Below are 24,225 nucleotides of genomic sequence, written 5' to 3' on the forward strand. Positions count from 1 at the left end.
TGAGACTTTAATAATAACTTAAAATACACGACATAATTGATTATCGACGTGTATACATAATGCCGCGAATAATCGGACAAAATACTCGACATAATATCGCTCCCTTATTAAGGTATTTCGAGGGAATCCAACATGATAATGCCCCGTAGACCCTATAATTTCATCTTGCGGGACTCGCAAGAACTTTCATTCCCCCCTTACATTCCTCGTTGCTCTCGAAAAAAAGTGAAGTTACACGCATGACATTAAAAGCGAATCGAGAGGAGCTTGCGTATCGACGGTCGAATTTCGTAATAATGCGAGCACGTATCGCGTACCGCATTGCGTGCCGCTCGTACGTGACCGGTGTACTTCTTAGGCTTAGGGTAACACGAGGAAAAGGTTAAAAAAAAGGAAAGAAGAATCATAATGGCGGAAAAGAGGGAGACGGGGGAAAGAAGAAGAAAAAAAAAGAGCGAGGGATAGACAGAACGTACGTCTCGTACGGGGATACACGCTCTAAGAACTGCTCCGCATATATACGCTAGGCTGGTGGATACATATGTAAATTGCGAGTACCCCTATTACAGGAGACTTCACCTGCGCATCCGGTTTTCGCGTGTGCTTTGATTTCGTCCCCGTACGTCACGTCTCCTCCCCTTCCGTCCACCTCTCAGCTCGTGTACGCGCGCTCGTTCGTGCGGCGCATACTACTTTTCTATAACGTTAAATCATAGCCGATTTCATTAAAACCGCCGGGATGAGTAATTGCCGGTGTATCGGGCGCGGTTAGCGCGGTGGAGAACACGTCCGTGTTTAGACGACGATATATCTTGGAAATTAAGGTTTGTGTCCCGATGGATATCGCGCCGTCGCATCTTAAGCATTGCGTAATTTCGACGACGCCGATGATTTCAAGAATAATCTTGAACGTCGTTTTATCTTCGACAACGTAATGAACTCGTGTAATTATGTCGCAGCTGTTGTGAAAGACTATAATTTGTTGCGGCCTATCAAATATCAACTGTCCAAAATGTCTGAAAATAAAGCAAACTTCTTAAATTAATTTGATTTAAATTAATTAATCGAAAAATGGAATGTTTTTGCAATAAAGTGATAAAAAAAAAACTAATCTCCGATTCGTTGGAGTTACTTAAAATATGTGATAGCTCTAAGGCATTCTGCATATTCAGAGATCGACGATAATTTATATTCCGCGAATAGATGGGGGGCACAAGGGGACGACGCGAGGAATCTCTTTTACAACGGTTCGTTTGCATTACACAGATAAAATTTTATTGCGGCAATGAGGCGTACGAGTGAAAGACACAGGTATTATCTTCGAGGAAATCACATCGATTTCTTCCTATCGGTTGATATAACGGACAGAAAAGGCCAGCCGATGTTTTTCGAGTACAATCCTGGGAATGTATGCCCGTTCACATGTCTTACTACTATTATACCGGCTATCTATCATAATTTTTGACACTCCGAGGTCACTAACACTGATGACTGATAATACTTATACATCCAAAGATTTTAATGTTCCAGACACAAGCATATATATTATGCGAATAACATCCATTGAGCTCTCGCATTGATCTCCTGTCGGAATCTCAAAATCAGGGATTGACATTTCTCTCAACGGGACTGAATTTTATTAGTATTCCTCTTTTAAATAGCCGCGGTGTTATTTAATGTAAACTTTTTTTTCGATATTCCAAGCGACACATATTATCAAATGACCAAAGCTGTAGTAATAAAAACATATTTATTACATAAATTGAATAAATTTGAAATATTTCGTAAAAATAAAATTACTTTATCTCCTGCAGGTTATATTTATGTGATTATATTTTATAATCTTGTGCTGTTTAGAAAAGAAAAAAAAGTTGTCAAAGAAACAATATTAACATATCTCTACGTAAACATGTATTCTCCGGATCGCAATGATACCGCGCGGTGCTCGCGTACCTGTTGCACGTGTATCTTCTAAGAAAAAAAAATTAATCCGTTATTCGCTACAAGCGTCAGGATTTCCAATTGAATAGCCGCGTCTCGGCCGATCGATCCGCTCCGTTATTAGGATCATCCGTCTTGAATGGCGGCAATCGTGTTCGCTCGGAGATAGTTCGCTCGTAAACATACGAACGTACGTACCGATTCTTTTTATGCATACGTCCCTCGGACATGCGTCTCGCGATCGTCAGACGCGGCATATGTTACGGTGCGTGCACCGCCGGGACGATCCCGTCGGCACGATTCGCACGCGGTCGTCATGCACCTACCTCAATACGCGAGTGGTTGCAGGTAGGTGGAATGCACGAGACTTGGGCCCGAGATAAAGGCGACTTGGTGGCGAACGAGCGAAAGGAGAGGGAGGGCAATGCGCTTAATATTCCGCAGGAGTGTTGTCCACGCGACCCGAGAACCCACCCCGTGTGCTCCCTCGTGGTGCATTTCAATAAAGCCGCCTCCGCTCGTCCGCACGTCCGCGACCGAATGACACAAAGTCCAGTTGTGCCTGCGTCGTACTTTATCATTGCGCGTCCGTCAAAAGCGCGACCGTGTTCGCAATCAGCCGTGAAAAGTCGTGAAATTTTTCGCCGCAATCTAGATGCAAGAAAAACGATGTCGAGATCAACAAAAATATATTTATAAAATTATATTTTCATCTTTAACTTCCATATTTGCGTTTCTACTTGAATTAAGAGGCCTCGTATGTGACAGAGCCGAGCACTGTTAACGGCTTCAAATGCTCCTTACGATTATGTCTTAAAATATCACGCGCGCAGCGAGATTCACGCGACCATGGAAAATTCCTTGGGCGCGGCAGAATCTCTGTAAAAATATTAGGACTCCCGGCGCATCTAATTTGATAAGCATCGAAGTTATAATATCACCTTCGTCCGATCACACGTCCCCGTCGTTTACTACGACCGGTGGCCGCGCGGTATGCATACTAAGTTCACGATGAGATTTATGTCTCTCTAGTCATGAAAATAACTTATATAAATCTGACGGTTAATCGATTTCTCGGAAAATTTTTGAGAATCGAAGGTAAACCGGTGCTCCACAATGGCGCGCGGTTTGCACTTTATGGCGCACGGTTATTCCGTGGATTAAAGTAACGAATGGCGATCTCAATTGCGACATTTTAAGCTACGCAGAGAAGTAAAAGGGCAGAACACTTTGCTGCGTGCGATATTTCAGCGCTAAGTGCTCCACGTAACCTTTTTTAGACGCAGCAGCCAGATAGATTCAATTGCGTTAGTTAGAAATGCAAATATCCAAGAACAATGTTCTTAGATATTTGCATAGGTATGGCAATGCATGTGTATTCTTATCTTTCCTGCATAAAATGTCTTTTAACTCCGATAGGAGAGACAATCAAAGTGAAGGAGATACTGAATAATTTTTATCCGCTGGATTCGTTCTCGGTTCATTAAATGATTAGCGCAACGTTTATATATCAAGCAAATATTATCTTCTTAAAGAGAGATTTAGCATCATTAATGTCTATTTCTACCAATGTAGATTGACTTTAATCTCAGTTTAACTTGCTCTTTATCTTTTTCTAATTCCAAGTATGAGAAAAAGATGAACAATAAGTTAAACAGAGATTACAGTTAATCTATATAGAGATCTGTATAATACAAATGAACATAAAAGAGACAAAATCCTCAATTATAAAATTAAGTTCATCTATAGAGGATGTCGATTAAGCGGTTTTTGTTAATTAATTACATTAACTGATATCTTCTTTAAGAAAATAAATTAAATTCCGTTATATCTCTTCCAATGATTTTCAAGGTATATATTTTTCGCAACAAGAAAATAAAAAAAATTGCGAAAGATTAGAACGTGCTTGCTCGAAAAACAAGACCCGCGTTTACACGGCTAAGTAATAAGCAACAATCCTTTTATGGAGTCATATATTACGGGCAAGAAGATAATCTCATGTTCTAGCAGCACTTTCGAACATTCCACGTTGTCCTTTTGTCGTGTATTGCTCTGCAATCATTATTCCTTCACTCTAGCGAGTCTGCGCGAATAATCGGTCATTTCCGGCGATAGCCGCGGCGACACTATCCAATGGTATGAAAATAAAAAGAGCAAAATATCTCTACGACGACTTTTAATGTACGGGTGCGGTTATATAATACATGCGCGACACGCGAAGTCAAATCTCTTGTCTGTTTGGATGCAGAGTATGGGCCTTCGCATTTTTTTAAAACATTTACATCGATATTAATATGCAGTAATTTTGATTAATTAAATATTTTCCATCTGTATTTTATGTAGTTATATGAGGAATGTCGAAAAATGCATTTCATTTCTAATCCTTTTTTATTTTACAAGAATAGAGTTAGAATTCGCAATTCTATCCTACATAAACCTATGATAATTTTTGATTTAGTACCGAAAGATAAACAACATCTACTTAGATATTTCTTGTATAATTTAATATTCTGAAGATTTATCATAATTAATTAAAGGAAAGATATTTGATTAACTAAGGCTAAAGCTAAAGCCAAGTAATACATAAGACTATAATCTAGAAAGAGAATGATGGCTTAATTCAGGATTGACGAAATCAGAGTGGCGATGCAACACATCATGCGAATATAACATGAGCAACGGTTGACAGTAACCTCTAAGATGGATAATATATTCTTCGAGGACATTCGACACGCTTGTAAAAATTCGATCGTACGGCCCGGCCGCAACCCTGGATCGGAACTGACAGAAGCGAGAGAGAGGAAGGGGACGACGCGACATTTCCCGGGCTGACTTTGATGGATCGAAGATCCCCCCCGATTCGTTCTTTTTTTCGTCGCGAATCACCGGCTCGGTGTTTGTTTTTTGTTTTTCCGCGGATAAAACGCCGCGCGTCCGACAGGTTATTCTCTCACGGTGGATGACATCGCGCATGCACGCGATACGCTCGGATGCAAAATTGCCGCGAGATCGAGCGGCAGGTATGCAGCTGCAGTCGCCCCGAAATAGGGTGCCCCTTAACGCCATACGCAGTTAAGATAACTGCGATGATTGAATACCGAATATTAAGAAGGCAGCTTAAGCAGCAGCCCTTCTTACGTAAAAAAGTGTCGGTGATACTATAAAAAAGAACGTAAGTCAATATAATACTAAGTTTCTGCATCACTTCGCTCGAGAGAACGCCAAATATCGACGCTTATTCGATATTCTTGCATACCTAAATCGCGAAAAAAATATCACGCAAATATAGCGAACCAAGTATTTGAATTTTTTATCGCCAGTGTTTCGCCGTTATTACTAATTTACCTCATAATGAATAAATAATCCATGCAGTGAGATATCTTCTTCTCGCTATTTTAATTAAAAAGCAAAAACATCGAAGAGGATTTATTCGACGAATAAGAAAAAGATTAAGATTTGTCGATGATACGGCGACTATACTTTGCATAATCGATTAGTCGCTCCACATCTTTTTAGGCGGCTCCCGTTACGGACTTCAGGAATTTTTGCTCAGTCGTTCGCTCGAGCTATCAGAGCTGGATAATGCGCAGAGGCGCATAATGCCGGGCCGTTATCTGTCCTTTCAATGTACCCCGTATCTCCTCTGGCTCTGGTTTCAAAACCCCCTCGGGAGGGCCGCGTCGTCTGGAATATCCCAAAGAGGGTTACGAGCGAATGAACGAGCGTGCCTATCCACCGTGACCGTTGGCGATAGGATAAGCGGCGCCCTGGACTTCCTACATCGCTTTAAAATTACCCGGCTACAGGACGAGAACAATTAGCATTGCCTACGTACGCGCGCGCCCGCGGAAGAAACGATGAGATAGCCCGTTATCGCTGCCTACGTCGCGAATCGCGGCGCTCGTCGATATACGCATACGCACTGCGGCATAATCGGTCCTTGACTCGGCAAAACTGAGAAAATAAATTTAAATTATAGTATAACAGAAAATACAGAGGTACGCCGTGAAGACTGTAGTAATTAAAAAAAAAAATTAATCTACTTGTGCAAGTCCGACGATTACAAAGCGATAAAGATATTAAATTATAACTTGAAAAAATTTTATTCAAATTTAATTTTAAATTGGTAAATTATACACATTAATACGTTAATTATTAAATCAATTAATCGTCACTTTTACAACAGCGCGCTTTAGTTATGCTTCCAATTTGCGCGAATGCAATGACTGGCGTTCCATATTGGCGTTATTGCCATCGGGATGGCTCTGACCTTTCGCCGGCGTGGTGGCGTGGCGAAAAAAATTCAAAGGTCGCAAGACAGATTCGCCTTCAATCGGATGAATGACGACTGACTTGTCTCAAAGTTAATTTAAATATCTATTTATAGACGTGAAGCGCTATGGAATAAGCGAGAGAAAAATATCAGGAACATAGCGAATGAGAAGAATCTGTAATCTTCAGTTTTTAATTTCTCCACAATAAATCCACGGTTGTAAAGTATAATATATCCGCGTATGATGAGCGAAAGAGAGGCGCGTCGTTAAAAATAGCAATAGATGCAGACATCAGAACATTAATTAATTGCAATTTTAATTGAAACGTACGCACGTGCATACGTGTATTGAGATGATATATGTTGAATTCCTTTTTGAAAAAGCGAAAAAATCTGTCAATCATTTCTCTCTCGCTATCGGATAAGAAATACTGCCTAAAGACAAGTTTTTCGCGTATAGTAGCTGTAAACGGAGATATCAGATTAATTCAGTTGAAGATTACGCAGCAGAATTAATAGAATATATGTGATCGCCGTGACAATCGCATTTTGATCTCTGTATTCTTCCAGAGAATAAAACTGTCGTGCAACAAAATAAGCTATTGTCCGCGAGCAATTCCGACATCTCGTCGCAACCGAATCTCGTCACGCGTCTTCCGTCCTTGCATGCGAAGTGGATCTCCTTCTCGTATTTCTCTTTGTCGAAGGAGAGAAAGAGAGAAAGTGACGAAGAAGATACAAGACGATGCGACGACGCGTGACCCTTGCGAGGGCTCCCGCGGAGATGACTTTTCGCGCGTGCAAAAGTGTGCCCGCCACTTGGGAATAATGCCGGCAAGTCTTTCTCGCTGGATGGGACGCCCCGTCGCGCAGAACCGAAAACAGCGAGGCACTGGACCGAGAAAGAGGCGGGGAAGGTCTCGCAGAGATCGCGAGGAGAAAGAAGGACGGAAGAGAGGGTGAGCGCGGAAAGGGGAAGAGAGGAGTGAGACGCGGAAGAGAGAGAGAGAGAGAGAGAGAGAGAGAGAAGGGACGCCAAAGAGGAGAGCGTATCCGATATGAAATATTCCCCGCGACGCGGAGTAAAAGCGCGCGCGCCGCGGCTAGAGTAACTCTATATTATTATCCTCTTTCACACCTCCCTGCACTTCTATGCGCCGCGAAAAACCATGGTACAATCAACAAGAGGCCGCCCATTGTCTCTCATTGTCGTGCCTCGTGCAGACACGTAGCAGCATCGCCGTGGCACGGCAGAGAGGAGAGTCGCTCGTGTTGTGAAAAGTTATTATTCCCGAGACCGAGAGAGCGTGCATTAATTGGGCACGACGTAGACCCTAATTAGCACATCGAGTCTCCTGCGAGCTCGTGAACCTGGGAAACGGACGATCGAAGTAGTCTCCGAGACAGCCGAGAAACTACCGCCGTAATATTATTTTTATCGGTTATGTTATAGCTTATAAATAGCACGAGTGATTTACTGATATTGATAAATTATGCTAAGTTGCAGTAATATTTGTCGGTGCACACGCAAGCTCGCTGCGCGTTTATAATCACCGGTATAATTATGCGTCTCCATGTGTACAATGACGAACGCCGCCGGACTTGGCAACGCGTTGAAATAAATAAATATAAACAAATCGTTATACGCGCGCGTAAATGATCATTATAATTACTACTGCAAGTCTGACGTTTTAATTATTACAGCAAGTCAGCAGACGTTTTAATTACGCTAATAAAATCGGTTTGCAAGCAGAAAGGGATTTCTACCGACATCTTCTACTTCACAAATAAGGCAATTATTTTCTTACCTTCGGATCAGAAAAGTCGCAAACTTGAACGTATAGCGTTAGACTGAAAGCTAATTCTAAATTGAGGAGAGTGCTTTCGATCTTACAAGCCATGATCGCGCCCCTTCGCCACGGTCGGCGCAAAAATAGCGAGAAAACTGTCTGTCTGTCGTAAGTGCGGTCGTTGAATCACGATTCGTTCGGCCATTGTGCGTACCTTTACGGCGATCCATCAGCTTCGGCCCGCGTATCTCTTGTGCTTCGTATTAAATAATTCAATGAACTGACTCGCGCGTATCCTGCGGGCTCGGCAGGCAGGAAAGAAGCACTGCGCCCAGTGGTAGCGATCGATGGAAAGACGGGCGAGAGAACAAAAAAAAAAGAAGAAAAACCCGGGGGATAGGCACGGAGAAGCAATGCTCGAGGTGATTCGATACGTGAGACCGTTCGTTTAAGATCGCTCGAAGTGCATTGCGTCGCGTGTTTTTTTTTTCCCCCATCTTTCTGCGCGCGCGTATTGTCGGCGCCGTAATGCCGATACCCGATGCAAGAAGCGCGCATCTCCTGTTTCAGGAAGTCCGCCACGCAAAAAAAAATCGCCCCTTCGTGATAATGCGGACCGATATGGTTCTCCCGGCCGGAATTGCATTAAGATAAACGCGAGCGGCTCGCGATATTTTCGCGAAAGAAAGTCTTCGACGAGAGAGGATCGGATATCTGAAGAAACTTTAATTTCCGTATTCCGTAAGAGTTATTAAGTTTCAGATTCTTTGATTTTAATTTCCCAATTTTTAATTTTAATTCCACATGTCTCGTCTCGTCTTGACACATATTTCTCTCTATCTCTTTTTCTCTCTATAATTTTTACAAAAGTTAAATTATGAGAAAAAAAGAGTCTCAAGTCTAAGTTGAATCTAAATGGTCGAAAAGTACGCAAAATATGAAAGGAAGCGCGGGAATCTGAGATATTCTGCATATGTATATATGTACGTCGCCAGGTGGTTTTAAAGATCCGACGACTCAATTTGAATGCAATTTGGAGCGCATTTGCATACGTCAGGATGAAAGCTGAAGTTACTTAACAGACGTCTCGACCATTAAAACACGTTCCCTCCCGAGACAGGATGTTGAAGATATAAATTTCTTTTAATTGTGTTTATACGTACGAATCTATGATGCGTATATGGTAATTTTCGCAGGCGTACATTCATCAAAGAATCGCTATATGAGCTTTTCTTAATATGTTTTTCCTTGTGGACGTGGCATGTATAGCTATCGCAGATTGTCGCAGCAGGCAATCGCGTTCTGCAGTTTTTATTTTCTTTCAAGCAACGCTTACGCAATTCAGACCGTGTTTCAATTTCCAAGTCTAACAGCCTCGGCCACTTGCATCGGGGAGGATTATCTTTACATCATTCTCGTCGAGATGACAAATGCCTAGAGACTTGCGAGCGCGGTATATCGAAATTAGAGATCTCGTACGTGTCCGACTATTGACGAAGGTCTTTAATCTTACCTCGCGCAGATGGGCCCTAACGATCACGGATTGCCTTATCAACGCGATCGTCTCTCCCGCGGGAAAACCTTGTCTTTTGTATTGTCACGCGCATAATATAACCGCCAATGCCAGGCATACAAATCGGTCTAATCAGAATAAATATCGGCGACAGATGAAAAGTTTACATTTCGCATTAGAGATTGTGAGGAATACCCACGCGTTTTTTTTTCTTTTTTTTTCGCAATTCGAGAAAAGTAAAAATCATACGCTCTTTCGTGGCGCAGCAAAAAACAAACGGATGGCCGTCAGTAATATTTTAGGATACGCAGAATACACTATAGTCTATCTATCGCTTTTAGACGTTAATTTTTAACGATGACGACAGACGCCAAACATAAAACTCTTTCACAATATTCTTTAGAATCTGATTATTCGGCGAGAAAAAGAACTATACGACGTCGAAACTACGGCTGTTTTGAAATTCGCTTGCTGATGCATAATCCGAAAAAAGATTATTTCTCGAGTCTTTTTAATATTCAGACGCGCGTTATATTTTAAACGACGTACAAGTCTGCTCTATCGTTTTTTTTTTTTCAAGATGCATCGCCAGTTTTTACTAAATAATTCAATTCGCACATTCTGTATATTATATTTAAAATTAATAATCTATATCTAGTTTTCCGTTAAATAATTCAATTCACACACTGTAATAATTTTATTTTGCTGTAATTGGAGTATTTACGAAAATATATAGTACATTTTTTAGTCGCGATTTTTCGTACTGATCAGTACTCTCTATCTCTTTTCCGGGGAAGAACACGCGGGTGTCTTTTATGATCAGTCCTGCGACGATCGACCGGAGCATTAGAAACGGTGCGACGGGCGGCAGCCACGTGCGGCAGCCCAGAGAGGATGGGCAAGTGGTAAATGGGAAATTGTAAGCGGGTAGGCCACTAGTGCGCTCCGAACATGAATGAATGGAACCTGCTTCGCCGCTTACATGTCCATTATAGGCACCGCGCCCGCTACGTTCGTATATATGTATGTATGTATGTATGTACACGTAGCGCATGTTTACTCGTCGTAGCGGTGGCTGCTCCGTCTACGATCGGTCGCCATTGCGCGCGCGCACACACACATGTACGCCTACCGATGGTAACATCGGTACATACAATGCCGCGATCCGTTCGCCCGTGTGTTGAAAATACAGATATCAACACGCGATGAGGCGATCTGTTTATCCCGCGTTCGTGTGTATGCGAGAGGCGCGCGTCTAACCTAACTAACATCGCAGCGATCTGTTTATCTCGCGTCTTCGTGTACGTCCGTGTGCCCGAGTGAGAGAAGCGCGTCTCAATTCAGTATACGCTGCTAAGTACGCGTCGCAGATACGTGTACGCGTGTGTCCGTGAATCGGTGAAGCCGGCGTTACCGGAGTAGTTAATGGATTCTCGCCGTAGTGAAACGGTGCGGTGTGCGCGTCGGGATTGAATCGCCAAGGCCGCGATCGGGCGCGATTCCACGATGAACGACCGTGGCCCCCGCACGGCTACGAAACCCGATTCCCGTATCTCGAGACCCGTCGGCCGACGGAAGACGTTCCTGGGAGGTCGGACCTGATTTCCGGACGGAGTTAACCTAGCTGATAAATGGAGCGATCGATCTTCCGAGTCCGGCGTTATCGCTCGATCGAAATTCGATTGTTTTACGTAAGTAGATAGAGAATCTAGGAAATCAAATGTGAGATTCGGAAATCATTCTCGTTTTTAAACCTGGCGTTATCATTGTAAAATTGGATCCGTCGAAAATTGTAGTGACGGATCTCGATAGGTTATGTTATGATAATCCGTAGATACTATACTAAAATATAATGTTCTTGCAATTGCTCTAGCGTTGTGATGAAACAAAATTTTAAAATGACTTTAAATCATATCAATTTTAGTAGTTTAATTCAAACTTAATTAAGCGCGCCGTGTAAAAATAGGTGGCGATTTTTGAGCCGTAGGGTGTGTTTAGAGAGACGCTATTAGTGTTATTTGTGTAATTCTATCTTTATTGTTCATTAGGTGTAAAGCAAGGATCGAATGACACAAATAGCACTATAATAGCGCTCTCTCTCCGTACGCAACCACAGTTTGTCAGAGTCCTGATCTATGACATGCTGCGTGCTCGATTGCAAGTATTAGATATTTCGAATAGTATCTGAATAAATGACTGACAGTTATTGCAACATCCGACAAACGAACAGCAACCGAAATACGCATTTGACAGGTGAATAATAAACCGCGCTCTCCCCTTTCTCCTTGCATCGACAGCGATTGTCGAAACGGACTCTCGCGACCGTGAGTCTTTAAACGCCCGAGGCGCATTTCGAATTCGCGTCGGCATCGAATTGAGTCGCGATGAATATTATTCTGGCATTTGCGCTGCGCTAAAATCCGTCTAGCCAATTAATAGAGGCGGACGGATGCCCCAAAACTGCGTCGAGCTTTTTACGATTGCCCGGTTTTACGGCCGTTTTATATCTTGCGTCGCGAAAATTTAATGATCGCCTCGCGACATTTATATATATATATATATATATCACCGAGTCGAATTTCCGAGGCCACGACAAAATTTGCATACATTAAGATGTGTTTAGAATAAAATGTGTGACAGCTTTGCCCTTCGATCGATTGTCGCTTATAATAAACAACTATTTTTGTTTGTTCTGGCCCGTTTAATTTTTTTCACGGGATTCTCTTGGATAAAAAAAAATATAAAAGTTCATTTAAATGTCCGACTGATTGAAATATGTCTATAACATCTACATATGATAAAACAATATAATGATAAAGAAATAGAAAAACTTTTTTATAAAACAATATAATGATAAAGAAATAGAAAAATTTTTATTTTATTTTATTATTAATTTGTATTGCGTTATATAATTATTATATTTTAATGACATTCATAATTGAATATAATATCATTATCTTATCTTTTATTTAGACATTAACATATATACTCAACCACAAAATATCTTATCAAACATATAATTATATATATAATACATATAATTATACATATAATTATATATATTTTTTTAGATAAAATACTCTACACTGTTATCGTTTTACATAGATCCTAGACAATTGGTAGCAGTTATTTTCTATATAAATCCGCCTCTCATTTTCACCATTTCGACCTACGTCGGTACATTTCGTTCGGCATATTTCTCGTAGAGCGATATCGCGACCGCTTTGGAAAAGCAGGATCGTTAATTGCACGGTTTATCGATAATTAGCCCGTTTAGCACCACGATGAAATTTACTGGCGAATATATTACGCTTTAAGCGTCTTCGAATACACGTCGGCGAAAACCTTAATGGTTTCATTTGCGCGGCACGATGGAAATAGCCGGACGCGAAACGTAGACACGTGCAGGATCGTCGCCATCGTCGTCGTCGTCGTCGTCGTCACCGTGGCAAAAGTCAATCGTTTGATGCATGCTTGAGATTATTATGTAATATGGCTATATCCCATCCTCACCACCGGAGGAAAGTTCAAGCCGCAGAAATCGGCGGACCGCACAATCGCAATTACCGTACAATCTTCACCGGCGCGCTTCCTGAACAACTCGGGTGAACGTTTCAGTACCGCCGATATATAAGTTGGAAACGTCAAATAACTCAGAAACTTGAAAAAGTTTGATTCGAGCTTGCAAAATTGCTACGCTACATTCATTGCATTTTATAAAAAGTATTTGCCGCCGAAAAAAAAGTATAAGTACAAAGTGTTTCTATCTCAAAACCATTATCCGCGCCATTCTTGAAAGTTCGTAGATGCTATTCGTTTTCGCCTTGTAGATTTATCTCAACCGTGCAGTGGTCAGTCGTGTCGCCGTTTTTGCGTAATAGGTCGCAGCTGCAGCTGCGCTTGACAAATGTTCGCGCACGTGAAGCGTCAGTACCTAGCCGCGCGCGACTTATTACCGAATTACGTCGATCTCTCGAATCGTACGTGCACAGTGCGATTACCGGACGATTACGATGACCCGAATCCGCGCCTTTTTCGCCCCATACGGGAGGGGCGAGTGGGAGAGTTCTCCCGATTTATGACTTGCGAGGGCGCGACTATCTCGTCGCCGCGCCGTCGCCCGGCAGGATGTTGCAAAATTGCCCGATCGTTAACGGAAGGTACTCGCCACTTATCACGTCGCGCATTACGTATGTGCGTACAGTGCCTTTAATCGCGCGTACAAGAGCGTGGCGTACACGAGAGGGTATCGTAAAATACATCGGGAGAGAACAATCTCGCGAGCGCCTCTGAGCGAAGGTCGTTAGGCTCGTTAACTTTCGTCGAAAACGGTAACGCACGGAGTGAAATAATTATCGGTACCGTATCGTATACGATATGCGCGCGGGGGGGCGCGAGAGATCGAGAGGGAAGGCACTCTCTCGTAATTCGTGGGTCGGCACCGATGGGCTATCGTTATCGAAAGTCAGCCTGTCAGATTGAAACGTTTTCGCGCGGCGCTCTTAATGGGCCAGTGTCAGTCAATTTGTTTCGCGATACGCCCTGCACCGAAAAACGTAACTTCAGATATCCGAAAATTATCCGCCTCATATCGGGGCCACAGTCGTAATGTCTCGCGACGGTCTGTAATTTTCTGTGCTCGTCTCTCTTAAGATAGATTTATTCCGCTCGTGACGGTCGTTTTCATTTTTCGGCGGTATTATTATCTGCGACCGCCCACGTGCACCGCAAGAGAAACTCGCGCGAATCGTTATACTCATTATGTATCTCCTGCAAAATATAAACGCGTGCGATGTATAAATTATTTCAGGGTTTATTCGCTAGAAAATATCAGCCAAGTCTCAAATAACAAGCAAAATTTATACAATATGTATAGCATTAAAATATATGAAGTTGATGTAAATGTATTAAAAAAGAACACATTTATTAGAATACGTTTTATTAAAACCGTTTTCTTTTTTGCAACATTTTGACATTACAATTAAATTACTCTAATAATATGACAAAATTGTATTGTATTAAATATTATATAAAGTAAACATTTTATTATACATCAATTTCACGAGTATTATTATGTTTATCTTTATAAATGTACAATGCGCTTGAATTTATTTTACAATTTGATGGATTTTGTGCCTATGAGATGCAGGAATTAAAATTTCACAAATCAATTCGCAGTGACGTAATTTAAACGAATTCTCTTATCGGTCGATTTCCACGGCGTGTAACATTATATCCGTTTCGAAGGATCGAATCCGATCCTTCAAGACGTCGCACATGCTCCGGATTCCAGTCAGGATATTCCTACCTCCTGATCGGAACCTGGACCGGCTGCGGCCCTCGGAAACCAGTTCAGCGAAGCATTATAATGCCGAATACACAACCATACGGCCCGTTAACTAATCTCCCTGTAGCGACCTTCCATTAGCTCGATTCCACGGCCGATACATCATTGCGCGACGGTGCCGTCGATCTCTCGCACCCGTTTCTTTAAGGGAACATAAATAGATGGCGAAGTCTTGTTTTTTTTAAAGAAAAAGATCACTCTTATCTTAACAAACGCTTACACTTGAGACTCGGATTTCCAAATATTTGAAACAAAAAGTTTCGTAAAATAAAACGATACCTCTCGTCCGAATTATTACCATCGAAAGGAAATGATACTGGAACGGCTTAAGAGTACCATGGATCTTAATTGTCGTTCGATTGTGCATCGAAGCCTAGATATAGCGATGACAAATCGGAGCTAGCTTATTCCAGCCGAACCGTCGGCAATCCTAGCCCAAAGGGGCTGACGCGAAAAACGCGCTGCGCGAACGAGGCGAGGACACAAGCCGGGAACTTCCACGGGAAGCAGGGGAGGATTGCGTCGCTCGTATAACCAGGCTCGCATACGTTACGCAGTCATAATTCTCGCGTCTAGCCGCCGGCTACGTCACTACCACGCCGGCAACTCGACAAATCATTCCTCGTTAACGCGGACTTTTTATTACGGGAAAAAATATCAATTTGTGCCGTTTCTTCACCGTATGCGGTCGACTAGCTATAACGGTCCCTTGGCTCACCGCGCCGATTTGTGCACGCGTGTTCGCGCGGTATCTCTCTCTCGGCTTTCCTAGCCTTCCCTATTATCATTTCGTCGATATCTACGCGATGATACCTACCGCTTTGTCGAGCGGTCCACCGGCGGAAACGCAGATTGCCGCGAGGAAATCCCGCGACGAGAGGGAGTTTTATTGCAGGATTACCGCCGGGAAGGTCTGAGATGTTCGAAGGAGTAATCGGACTTTTTATGATATATCTAACCACATGAATTTTTACGACATACTGGGAAGTAAAATCTTGCAGCGATTCTGAACGGCAACACGATTTTCTTCTAGTAAATTTCAAAATTATGAAAGCAAATATTATTCTAATAAATTTCAAAGGTATGATATCGATGTGTACGCGATGAGACTCATTTTTATCGCATTCCAAGGAGAATTCCTTTCCGAGAAGAAGAAATTTATTTTTCGTTTGCGCATAATTCTTAATAATTTTTATCTTCAAATGTCGCGAGCAAATTGAAGAGCAAAGCAGTACTTTTTCTCGCTATATATTACCCGGTATTAGAAAGATACGCAAAATTTTCTAAACGACCGTTTATCCTGGCGATTGGTGCGTACATAAAACACGACGATGGTTATATATCATGGCTATCAGCCACGCGTAGCGCCTGTGATCATTCAAAACGTCCCGACAAATCATTCCTCGTTAAAGGCGGTTTTTTTTCCCCTCGTACGGGGGAAAAATATCAATTTCTGCCGTTTCCCGCCCATATCTCTTCGTCCATCTAACGGTCCCTTTCTCCACCGCGCGTTTATCCTTCATCCCGTCTCTTCCACACCTTCCGCGCCCATCTTTTTCCACGCCGGGATGTGATAACCGCGAGAAACTCGCGCCGTCGTAAGACAAGGTGTAGCTAAAGGTAGCGCGATTACTCGTTGTGGATGAAAGACGCGTACGGGGCGCGCACGAGGAAGGGAGTCGAGAGCGGGAAAAGACGCGAACACGTAAGGCGAATGGCGTAAGATAGGGGGAAGGATGAGCGATGGTATTAACGCAATTTCCTAGGCAACCGTGTGCGCACGGCAAGAAGAGACAAGAGGTAATTACCGTGACAGCGTCAGTATAGCGCGTCGCGCATATGGAACGCCGCTGGTGCGGGGACGTTGATTTCTGGCCACGCTCGATTTTGTCCGGTCGACGGTGGAATTACGTGCCGGCCGATATAACTCGCTCGTAAAACCGCCGTGTCGAGAGGCGTCCGATGCTCGACGCGTCGAATCGGACGTGTCTATTTCCCTTGTCCAATCCGCGCGACGTACGATACAGTAGAAAATATCGTAGACGTCACTTGAGATCATCCCGCGCGATATTACCGGCGCGATGTCATAGGAGGATATTACTGTTTAATACTAATATAAATTATGATTTAACGCTCAGATATATTGTCTGCGAAACTGCTGTATGAAACTTTCGTGGCTTACCCTCGGTCCGCTGTGTGCTTTCTATCGTTAAGATCGCCGAGATCGTTGACCGATTCTCTCTCATTCGCTCGAGCTCGTCGCGATTTATATTTATTATTTGCGCTGTCGCGACACCCGTCTTGACAAGGAGGACTCCGGAGCGTATTACTTTGACGTAACACAAGGAAACAGAAGAGAAAGAGAGAGAGAGAGAGAGAAAGAGAGAAGAATGTGAGCCTCGCAGTAAGTAGCGAGCGCTCTCGACAATGCGCGACGGGTGTGCTTTTACCTCTAGGCTCTTTACCTTCCCCTTCCTGGCCCATTCAACGAAAATGGCCTGCCATTATTGGCATTGTGGCGACGACGAGAAAAGCGAAGGCGCGAAGAACGGTAACTCCCGTCGCCGCTTGACTCTCGCCGTGGGCTAACGATCGTGTTATTAGCGCAAATCAAATTGGCGACTGTCTCACGCCGGAACAACGGCGAGACCGCCAAGAGGCGGAAGGAGCCGAAGGAGGCGCACCAAGGACCAATTTACTCTCGCGGCGAGCGTAAGGACGCGTTAATTTGCATATCGAAATCGAATGCACGCGCAGTCGGAATCGTCCCCGATTTCCAGCCTCACCGGCACTTCGTAACACTTTGACCGTTTATTACTGCCTCTACAACACAAAGCTTCCTGCTCTCACCAAGCAACGTTTCTATATTATTATTGCTTCTGTGCGGGGAAAGAAATATACCCTTTATGTAATTCTGCACTATTTCTCTTTGTAGGTGTAACTAGTAATGATAACCACTAATTACACATTACTCATTAGTTACACCTTATCCTATTTCTTATTATAGCTGCAAATTATATTAACTGCTTATTATTGTTCATGACTAATTATAAGTATTATGATTTTTTCAATTCTCCATTGATATTAATACTTTATCATGGAATTTATCACATATCTTGTCATGATTATTTCACAGCAGAGAAAGCTTTATTTTTCAATAAAGTTAAATAAAAAAAATATAACTTATTCTTTTTTATATAAATTATATATTTAATATCTCTGTTAAATACTTTTCCGTTTATTGTGATTTTATTGCATTAGTGTTGTAAAAAGAAATTGTCAAAGTTTTCTATTGTAGCTTCTTTAAATCCTTTAAAATTATGTTTTGATTGTTTTTTTAATTTGAAAATAAAGGATGATTAGCTGCTAATGGAAAGTCACACTAATTTCATTTGATATTTTTCGAAAAGTATTTATTGCTGCGGCAGACGTTATTTATGGCTCTACCCAATATCAATCAACGCAGCTGAATTTGCTCTTTAAATCTGTTTAAAGCGTCGCGGTTTGTTTTTAATTGCGTCGCATCCTCTCGCTTCGCACTAATTACAGCGTGAAATACGGCTTCTCTTTAGGCTCTCGACGTTCGTGCTTTACGGTACTCTCTCGCGAACAGTCGCGGCGCCGGATTTCTTTCTCGCGCTCGCCCCGTCGCCGGGAACGGTAAATTAACACGCTACGGAGCAAACGTCACGACCGATTATTTATCGCTCTTAACTGCGATAAACGACATGATACCCGGCGGTGGCCTCGCCGCGACGCCTATTCACGCCGGACTAATTATGAATCTTTTTTTTCTCCCCGCGCGACCGCTTTCACAAAATACGGATCTGATCGCGCGATAAGGTACACGCGTGTCCAATCCCAGGTGTCACTCGCGCGCCGTGTCGCCGTCGATGGACACTGACAGTGGCCGGTGCAATAATCAACGCACATGATTGCCGCGTGTCTCACCTAGCTTGATCTTATTATCAAAGCGGTCGATCGAATTGTCGCGACGAAGGACAGGGTTGACCCCGTTCACCCTCTCCCCCCCTTCTCTACGCTTACGTATCATTTAGCTAGGTTCATATCTACGATAAGTTAGCGACTCTAATGGCGATCGGTTATCGTGCATATTATAACTATTACGTTATACCATGTTAGGAGCAGTTAATCTCGGGATAATTTTACGACTTCATTAAGAGAGCTCCGCGACCGTAATGTCGGCTTTCCGACGCGACCGATAGATAGCCTCGGATAAGATAGCTTTAAGAAGCACCGCGTATATCGATTTCGCCGATATACCTCGTCGTCTCCTTATTGTGCATCCCCAATTTTTTCGCGACATCGTATCGCCGCGTGCGTGTCGCCGCAGTGGAATCACGAATTACCGCCGGTTGATCGCTCGAGGCTTCAACGGACGCTCGCCGACTCCGTAGGACCTTGCGCGTTTACCTGCATACAGGGTGCCCCATTAGTAGTCATTAAACTTTCCCGCATGACTGACCTGCCCGGCTTTCGGGGTCTGCAACGCCGGTGTGTGTTCGCCGGCCTTGCGAGAGGCCGGCTCGATCCTTAGAAAATTGGATCGGTACTTGCGTCGGTGTGCGACAGGTTGCCAATTATGAAATCTGAAATTCAGCGAGTCGCGCCGCGTACGTCGAAGTAATTTACGTTTTTGCGAAATATCGCGCGGATATCGCACATTAATAATCTAAAGCGCGATTTTTCCCTATTGCGATGCATTGTTGATTCCAACGTTGGTGGAATTATACTGTCTCGATTAATATTGGCTGCACATTTGCATCGCTAGATAAAGTCGATAATACCGATAACGTATTTCGCGAGCAAAAGACATCATTAAGAAACGCAAAATAAAATATATAACGCGATTTCATATGCATGAGACGGTATCGATATATCTCGCATATTTATAGGTAATAACAACTAACGTAATATCTTGTTTGAATTGAACACATTATTTTGTCTTGTTACGCGAATGTATACGACGATGAAGTAACAAATATAATGATAACATCATCGATATTATAATAATTACATTCGTAATAATTAAACGAAATAAAAATGCTGATCTCGAATGACATGAATAAAATAGCGTATTAAATGATGTATTTCATTTCTTCCGTAATCGCGTCGGCCGAGAGCGCGGCAAAACCGCGTACGTACCCGGCGTGTTGCCCAACGCGATTTCGAGGGTCACCCTATGTGAGAGGCGCGAAGGAAGCTTTGTAAGTACGGGAATACGGTCGCCGGGAAGTGTCCGGTGTGTCCGGGAGCGGCCGTCCGAAAGCGGATGGTCACCCCGTTCCAAAGGGTCATCCATTGGCTCGCTCTCACTTAGCATAAAAGGGGTAACTAGCAATGCCCGCTGCCATAATGGGACGAGTGTCCCATGGACATATAATTAGGCGCGTAGTCCATGGGAAATTCCGGACCCCATACCGACGTTTTAGCCAGTCGGTCTGGACGTTTCGCATAAGCATTATTAAAATGGGGATCATCCTCGGCGCGGGCAGAAAAATCGCGGAGTGTCGACGAGCAGTTGTCAAACACCGGGAAATAAGACACGCGCGAAATAGAGGCTAAGCCACAGATGGAGAGACGCCAGTAAAATCACAGATAATCTATCTCGTCGTCTGTCGATGACGTAAAACAGCGCTTAATCCTTTCATCGATGTTTCCTCGTTCGTTCATTTACGTCGCGTTTTTATGCGACTCGTCTCGCGGCTGCGCTGTTGCGGCGACAAACGTACGTACAGGACTGACAGCGATGTAGACATACCAAAGAGAATGCAGTATTAATAATTGTACATTATCAACTGTCGTTGGGAAACGTACTGTTTCTCGTTACGCGCCGATCTGTTTGCCTAATGGCTTGATAACTACTCGCTTTAAGACGATTACACTTGAAAAAACGCTGATCATGTAACAAGAAAATTAAGGACACGACAATATGCTATACACATTCCAGACAGTCGGCAATAAAGGAATATCAATGGAAAACACTTTTCCTGGGAAACACTGACTCTGGTGTTATAGGATTTGTTTGAAGAAAATAATCATTCGAACGATGTTTCGCATCGCAAGGTTAAAGATGACACAGAATTATCATTAATAGTCGGTGCACGTGTAAGAATACAATTTGCATATCTGTCAGATATTGTATGATGAAAGATGTTCTATGATGAAAATCTTATCGTGGGCAACATCAATTCCGATTAAACCTGATTTATGATGCATGTCCCCAAAGCCGTTCAAATTAAAATTTAATATAGCAAAATCTAACGATTTAATCGCGTATTAGAATGACATTTGAATATGATTTTAGTGGGATTTTCATTAAAGTTTTCTATTCTTTTTTAGTATAACAAAATTTGTTCCGATCGTAATAAAACATTTTATGTAATTAATATTAGTTGGTATATTTATATATTGTAATACTATATGATTTATAAATTGGCAAATAAGTTTATCTCTGGAATATTTATTGAACACTCGAAGTGAAACCGACATTATGTATCTTTGAATCTTATTATTATCAACTTATCGAAATTTACTAGCGAGCTTGCTATTCATTTCCCGTGGATAACAGATTGTGCATTATAGACCATATCGCAAAACATCGAAAGGAATGCCGTTCTGATAGCGCCGTCCGAAAAGAATCTATGCGAGCCTCAAGGCCGATTGAAACGCATACCTCCTACTCGCGTTGAAATCACCAGACGTTGTCGTGTCTTAGGCGCTTGAAATCAGTATAACGTCGGCGAGTTTGATATCTTTATTTTTATAGATATGGAAGAATATACGATGAGTCGGAGTAATTGAGAGAAATGCAAATAATTTTCATTTGTTGATTAAATAAGTCATCACTCTTAACGGTGTCTATTATTTAACTCTCGTCTGAAGAGCATACTTATACTCTGTCGCGTTTTTGTTCTAACGTCAGAATTAATTCGATTGACACGTTGCCGTCGTCGCAGATACGCCTAAGCGACTATTTTTACGTGTCTACAGCATGCCGGAGTCTATATATAAACTCACCGAAATTGTACCGGTTTCTCGATCTCTCCCCTCCGAACCCTCGTTCGTGCGAGCTGTTAATTTATTCCCGATACCGATACCGGCGCGGCCCTATCGAGAGACAAATCCGGTGCGCCTACGCGCGCGCCCATCGAAATCCCCAATTCAATCGAAGGCAAAGACTCACGGGTGCGCTTTATCGGGCGAGTGCTGTCAACGGGTCGAGGTGACACGTCCGGCCGCAGGCAGCGAGATCATAAGATGTATCCTGCTGGATATCCAAGTGGGACGATACCCCGAGAGAATACGTGTGAATATCGCGTAGCACGAGTCTGATAGAACTCCGAAAAAAAAAAACGGAGCTCGGATATACGCGCACTCACACACTTTCCTGTTTCTTTCTGTATAAAGGAGCACTCCGTAAAGGTTTCTCGTTTTCACACGCGCATGTTCTCTCTTTCCCTCCCTCACTTTCTTTCTCTCTTCGTCTTCGGATCACAGTCGTGCTCACGCGGCATTCGCACAATCAAAAAGTCTTCCACGCAGGTTCGGCAAAATAATCGACGACGGATTTTCGAGCTCGCGAATGGACTTGAAGCTCCTCCTCGTCGGCGATTCTGCGGACTGGCTGGTCGAGTCGTGGCGGCGCGTATTCATTAATATGATAATCATCCAATACGTATACGATGTCTCTCGATGATCGCCCTCGTCTCCGTCATCTTCATCGTCTTCTTCGTCGTCGTCATCGTGGCCGACGACGGCGGCGCCGCGCAAAACACCATCATAAATCTGAACGAGATCGCGCTCACGTATGATTTCGCTCGCGCTCGATAAGATGAAGTAGAAAAATGGAAAGGAAATGTACAGCGCGTCGCGCACGTTGAATCACTCGCGATTGAAACTCGACTCGATTTTCTTTCGATCCCGCAAAATCGTCACGGTAGAAAATTAATTTTCGCGCGCTTGCTTTTCTGCGTGATATAAATAAAATCCTTTCCCCCTGGTTTCCTCCTTACGTTCTGCTGACGCCGACTCGTGTCACTGATGCACTTTTCTCTACCTCGACACCGTCACTCTCCGTGTCTCGGCACGTTTTCACGTATCTCCGGTCATTTCGTTATCGCGCCTCCGCCTTCGCCGTCCACCTCATTCTCCGTCCTTCCTCGTCCTCTCCTTCTTCGCCTCCACCCCCGCCTCCTCCTCCTCCTCCTTCCTCCTCCTCCGCCTCCGTTTCTTCCTCTTCCACCTCCAGCTTCTCCACCTTCCACCAGCGGAGACGACTCGTCGTGCTGCTGTCCTCTCTTTCCTCTTCCTCTTCCTTCCTACGCTTCTTCCTCTGATCCCGCACGATCAAACAACGACCACCGCAACCAATAACCACTTGGTCCCGCTGCGGTACCGCGAGCGGAGGTGCCGTTGCGCGCGTCGACTAATTTTCGGACGAACTTTCCGGTTCGGTGTCTTGTATTGGACTGTGCAGAGAGAAGTGGCACCTTCCAGTTTCTGAACTTACATCTTGTCGGGTAAGTGTGAGCTTTGCCCGCGCGCGGTCCCGGGGCGGTGGCGCGTGTATACGTTCCCGTGTACATATGTATATAGTCGCATGCGTGTTGCGTGTGCGTGTACACGTGTATGCGTGTCGCGCCGCAGACCCGCCTCTTTCCCCACTCTATACGCGGCTCTATCTAGCCTCTCTCTCGCGCGCGTGCTCTCGATCGCCGCCATACGAGTGTGATAGCGGTGCGCTCCCTCGTCGAATGTGCGTATAGAACGTACGTTGTTGCGTGTGCGTGTTGGCTGCCGTCGCGCCGCGGACGCACGCGAGTGTACGGGTTACCCCCGTGTGTCGCCCGTAGACGACCACTGGTAGCTTCCAGGTAGACCAGCGTAGACGTTCCTCTTTTTCTCTCTCCCGTTCACGTTTCTCGCCTTCTCTCCGTCCTCCTCCCTCTCTAGATATCCCTCCTCGGCGTTGATTTTTTTTTCCACCGCGCCTTGTCTCTCTCTCTCTCCTTCTTTCCTTCTTCTCCCGTTTAGTTCTCTAGATGCGTGAGTGCGTGCGTGACTCCGCCGATGCGCGTAGAGGACATTTAACGCATCGGGATCGTGTTTTATCCCTACCAGTTGCGTTCCAAGAGAGAAACAGAAAAAAGAAAAGAAGGAGAGGCCGAATGAGGATTTCCTAGGATACGCTGCAAGGGTTGAGGCGAGGGTAGTTGCTCATGTGATAATCTCTTCCGGGGGTGGGGGGTTGTGATCCCCGAGGATGATCAGCGAAATACTTTCCGCGTGATATTAACTTTAACACTCGCGCGCATGAGTATTTTATATTTATGTTATA

At 43.7% G+C, this 24,225-nt stretch overlaps 1 protein-coding gene and 1 long non-coding RNA gene across 2 annotated transcripts in view; one reads left to right on the forward strand and one right to left on the reverse strand.

Annotated features, from left to right (window-relative positions):
- The window catches only part of LOC105449273 (protein grainyhead), a 104,158-nt gene that overhangs the window by 31,197 nt on the left and 48,736 nt on the right, over window positions 1-24,225 (reverse strand). The gene's annotated exons all lie outside the window — the stretch shown is intronic.
- Window positions 4,862-6,231, forward strand: LOC105449272. The gene is made up of 2 exons (XR_974324.1): window positions 4,862-5,113; window positions 5,458-6,231. It is a non-coding gene; the product is annotated as an uncharacterized LOC105449272 (long non-coding RNA).

The sequence above is a fragment of the Wasmannia auropunctata genome, unplaced genomic scaffold (assembly GCF_000956235.1).
Source record: "Wasmannia auropunctata unplaced genomic scaffold, wasmannia.A_1.0 LD336076.1, whole genome shotgun sequence".
Lineage (NCBI taxonomy): Eukaryota > Metazoa > Arthropoda > Insecta > Hymenoptera > Formicidae > Wasmannia > Wasmannia auropunctata.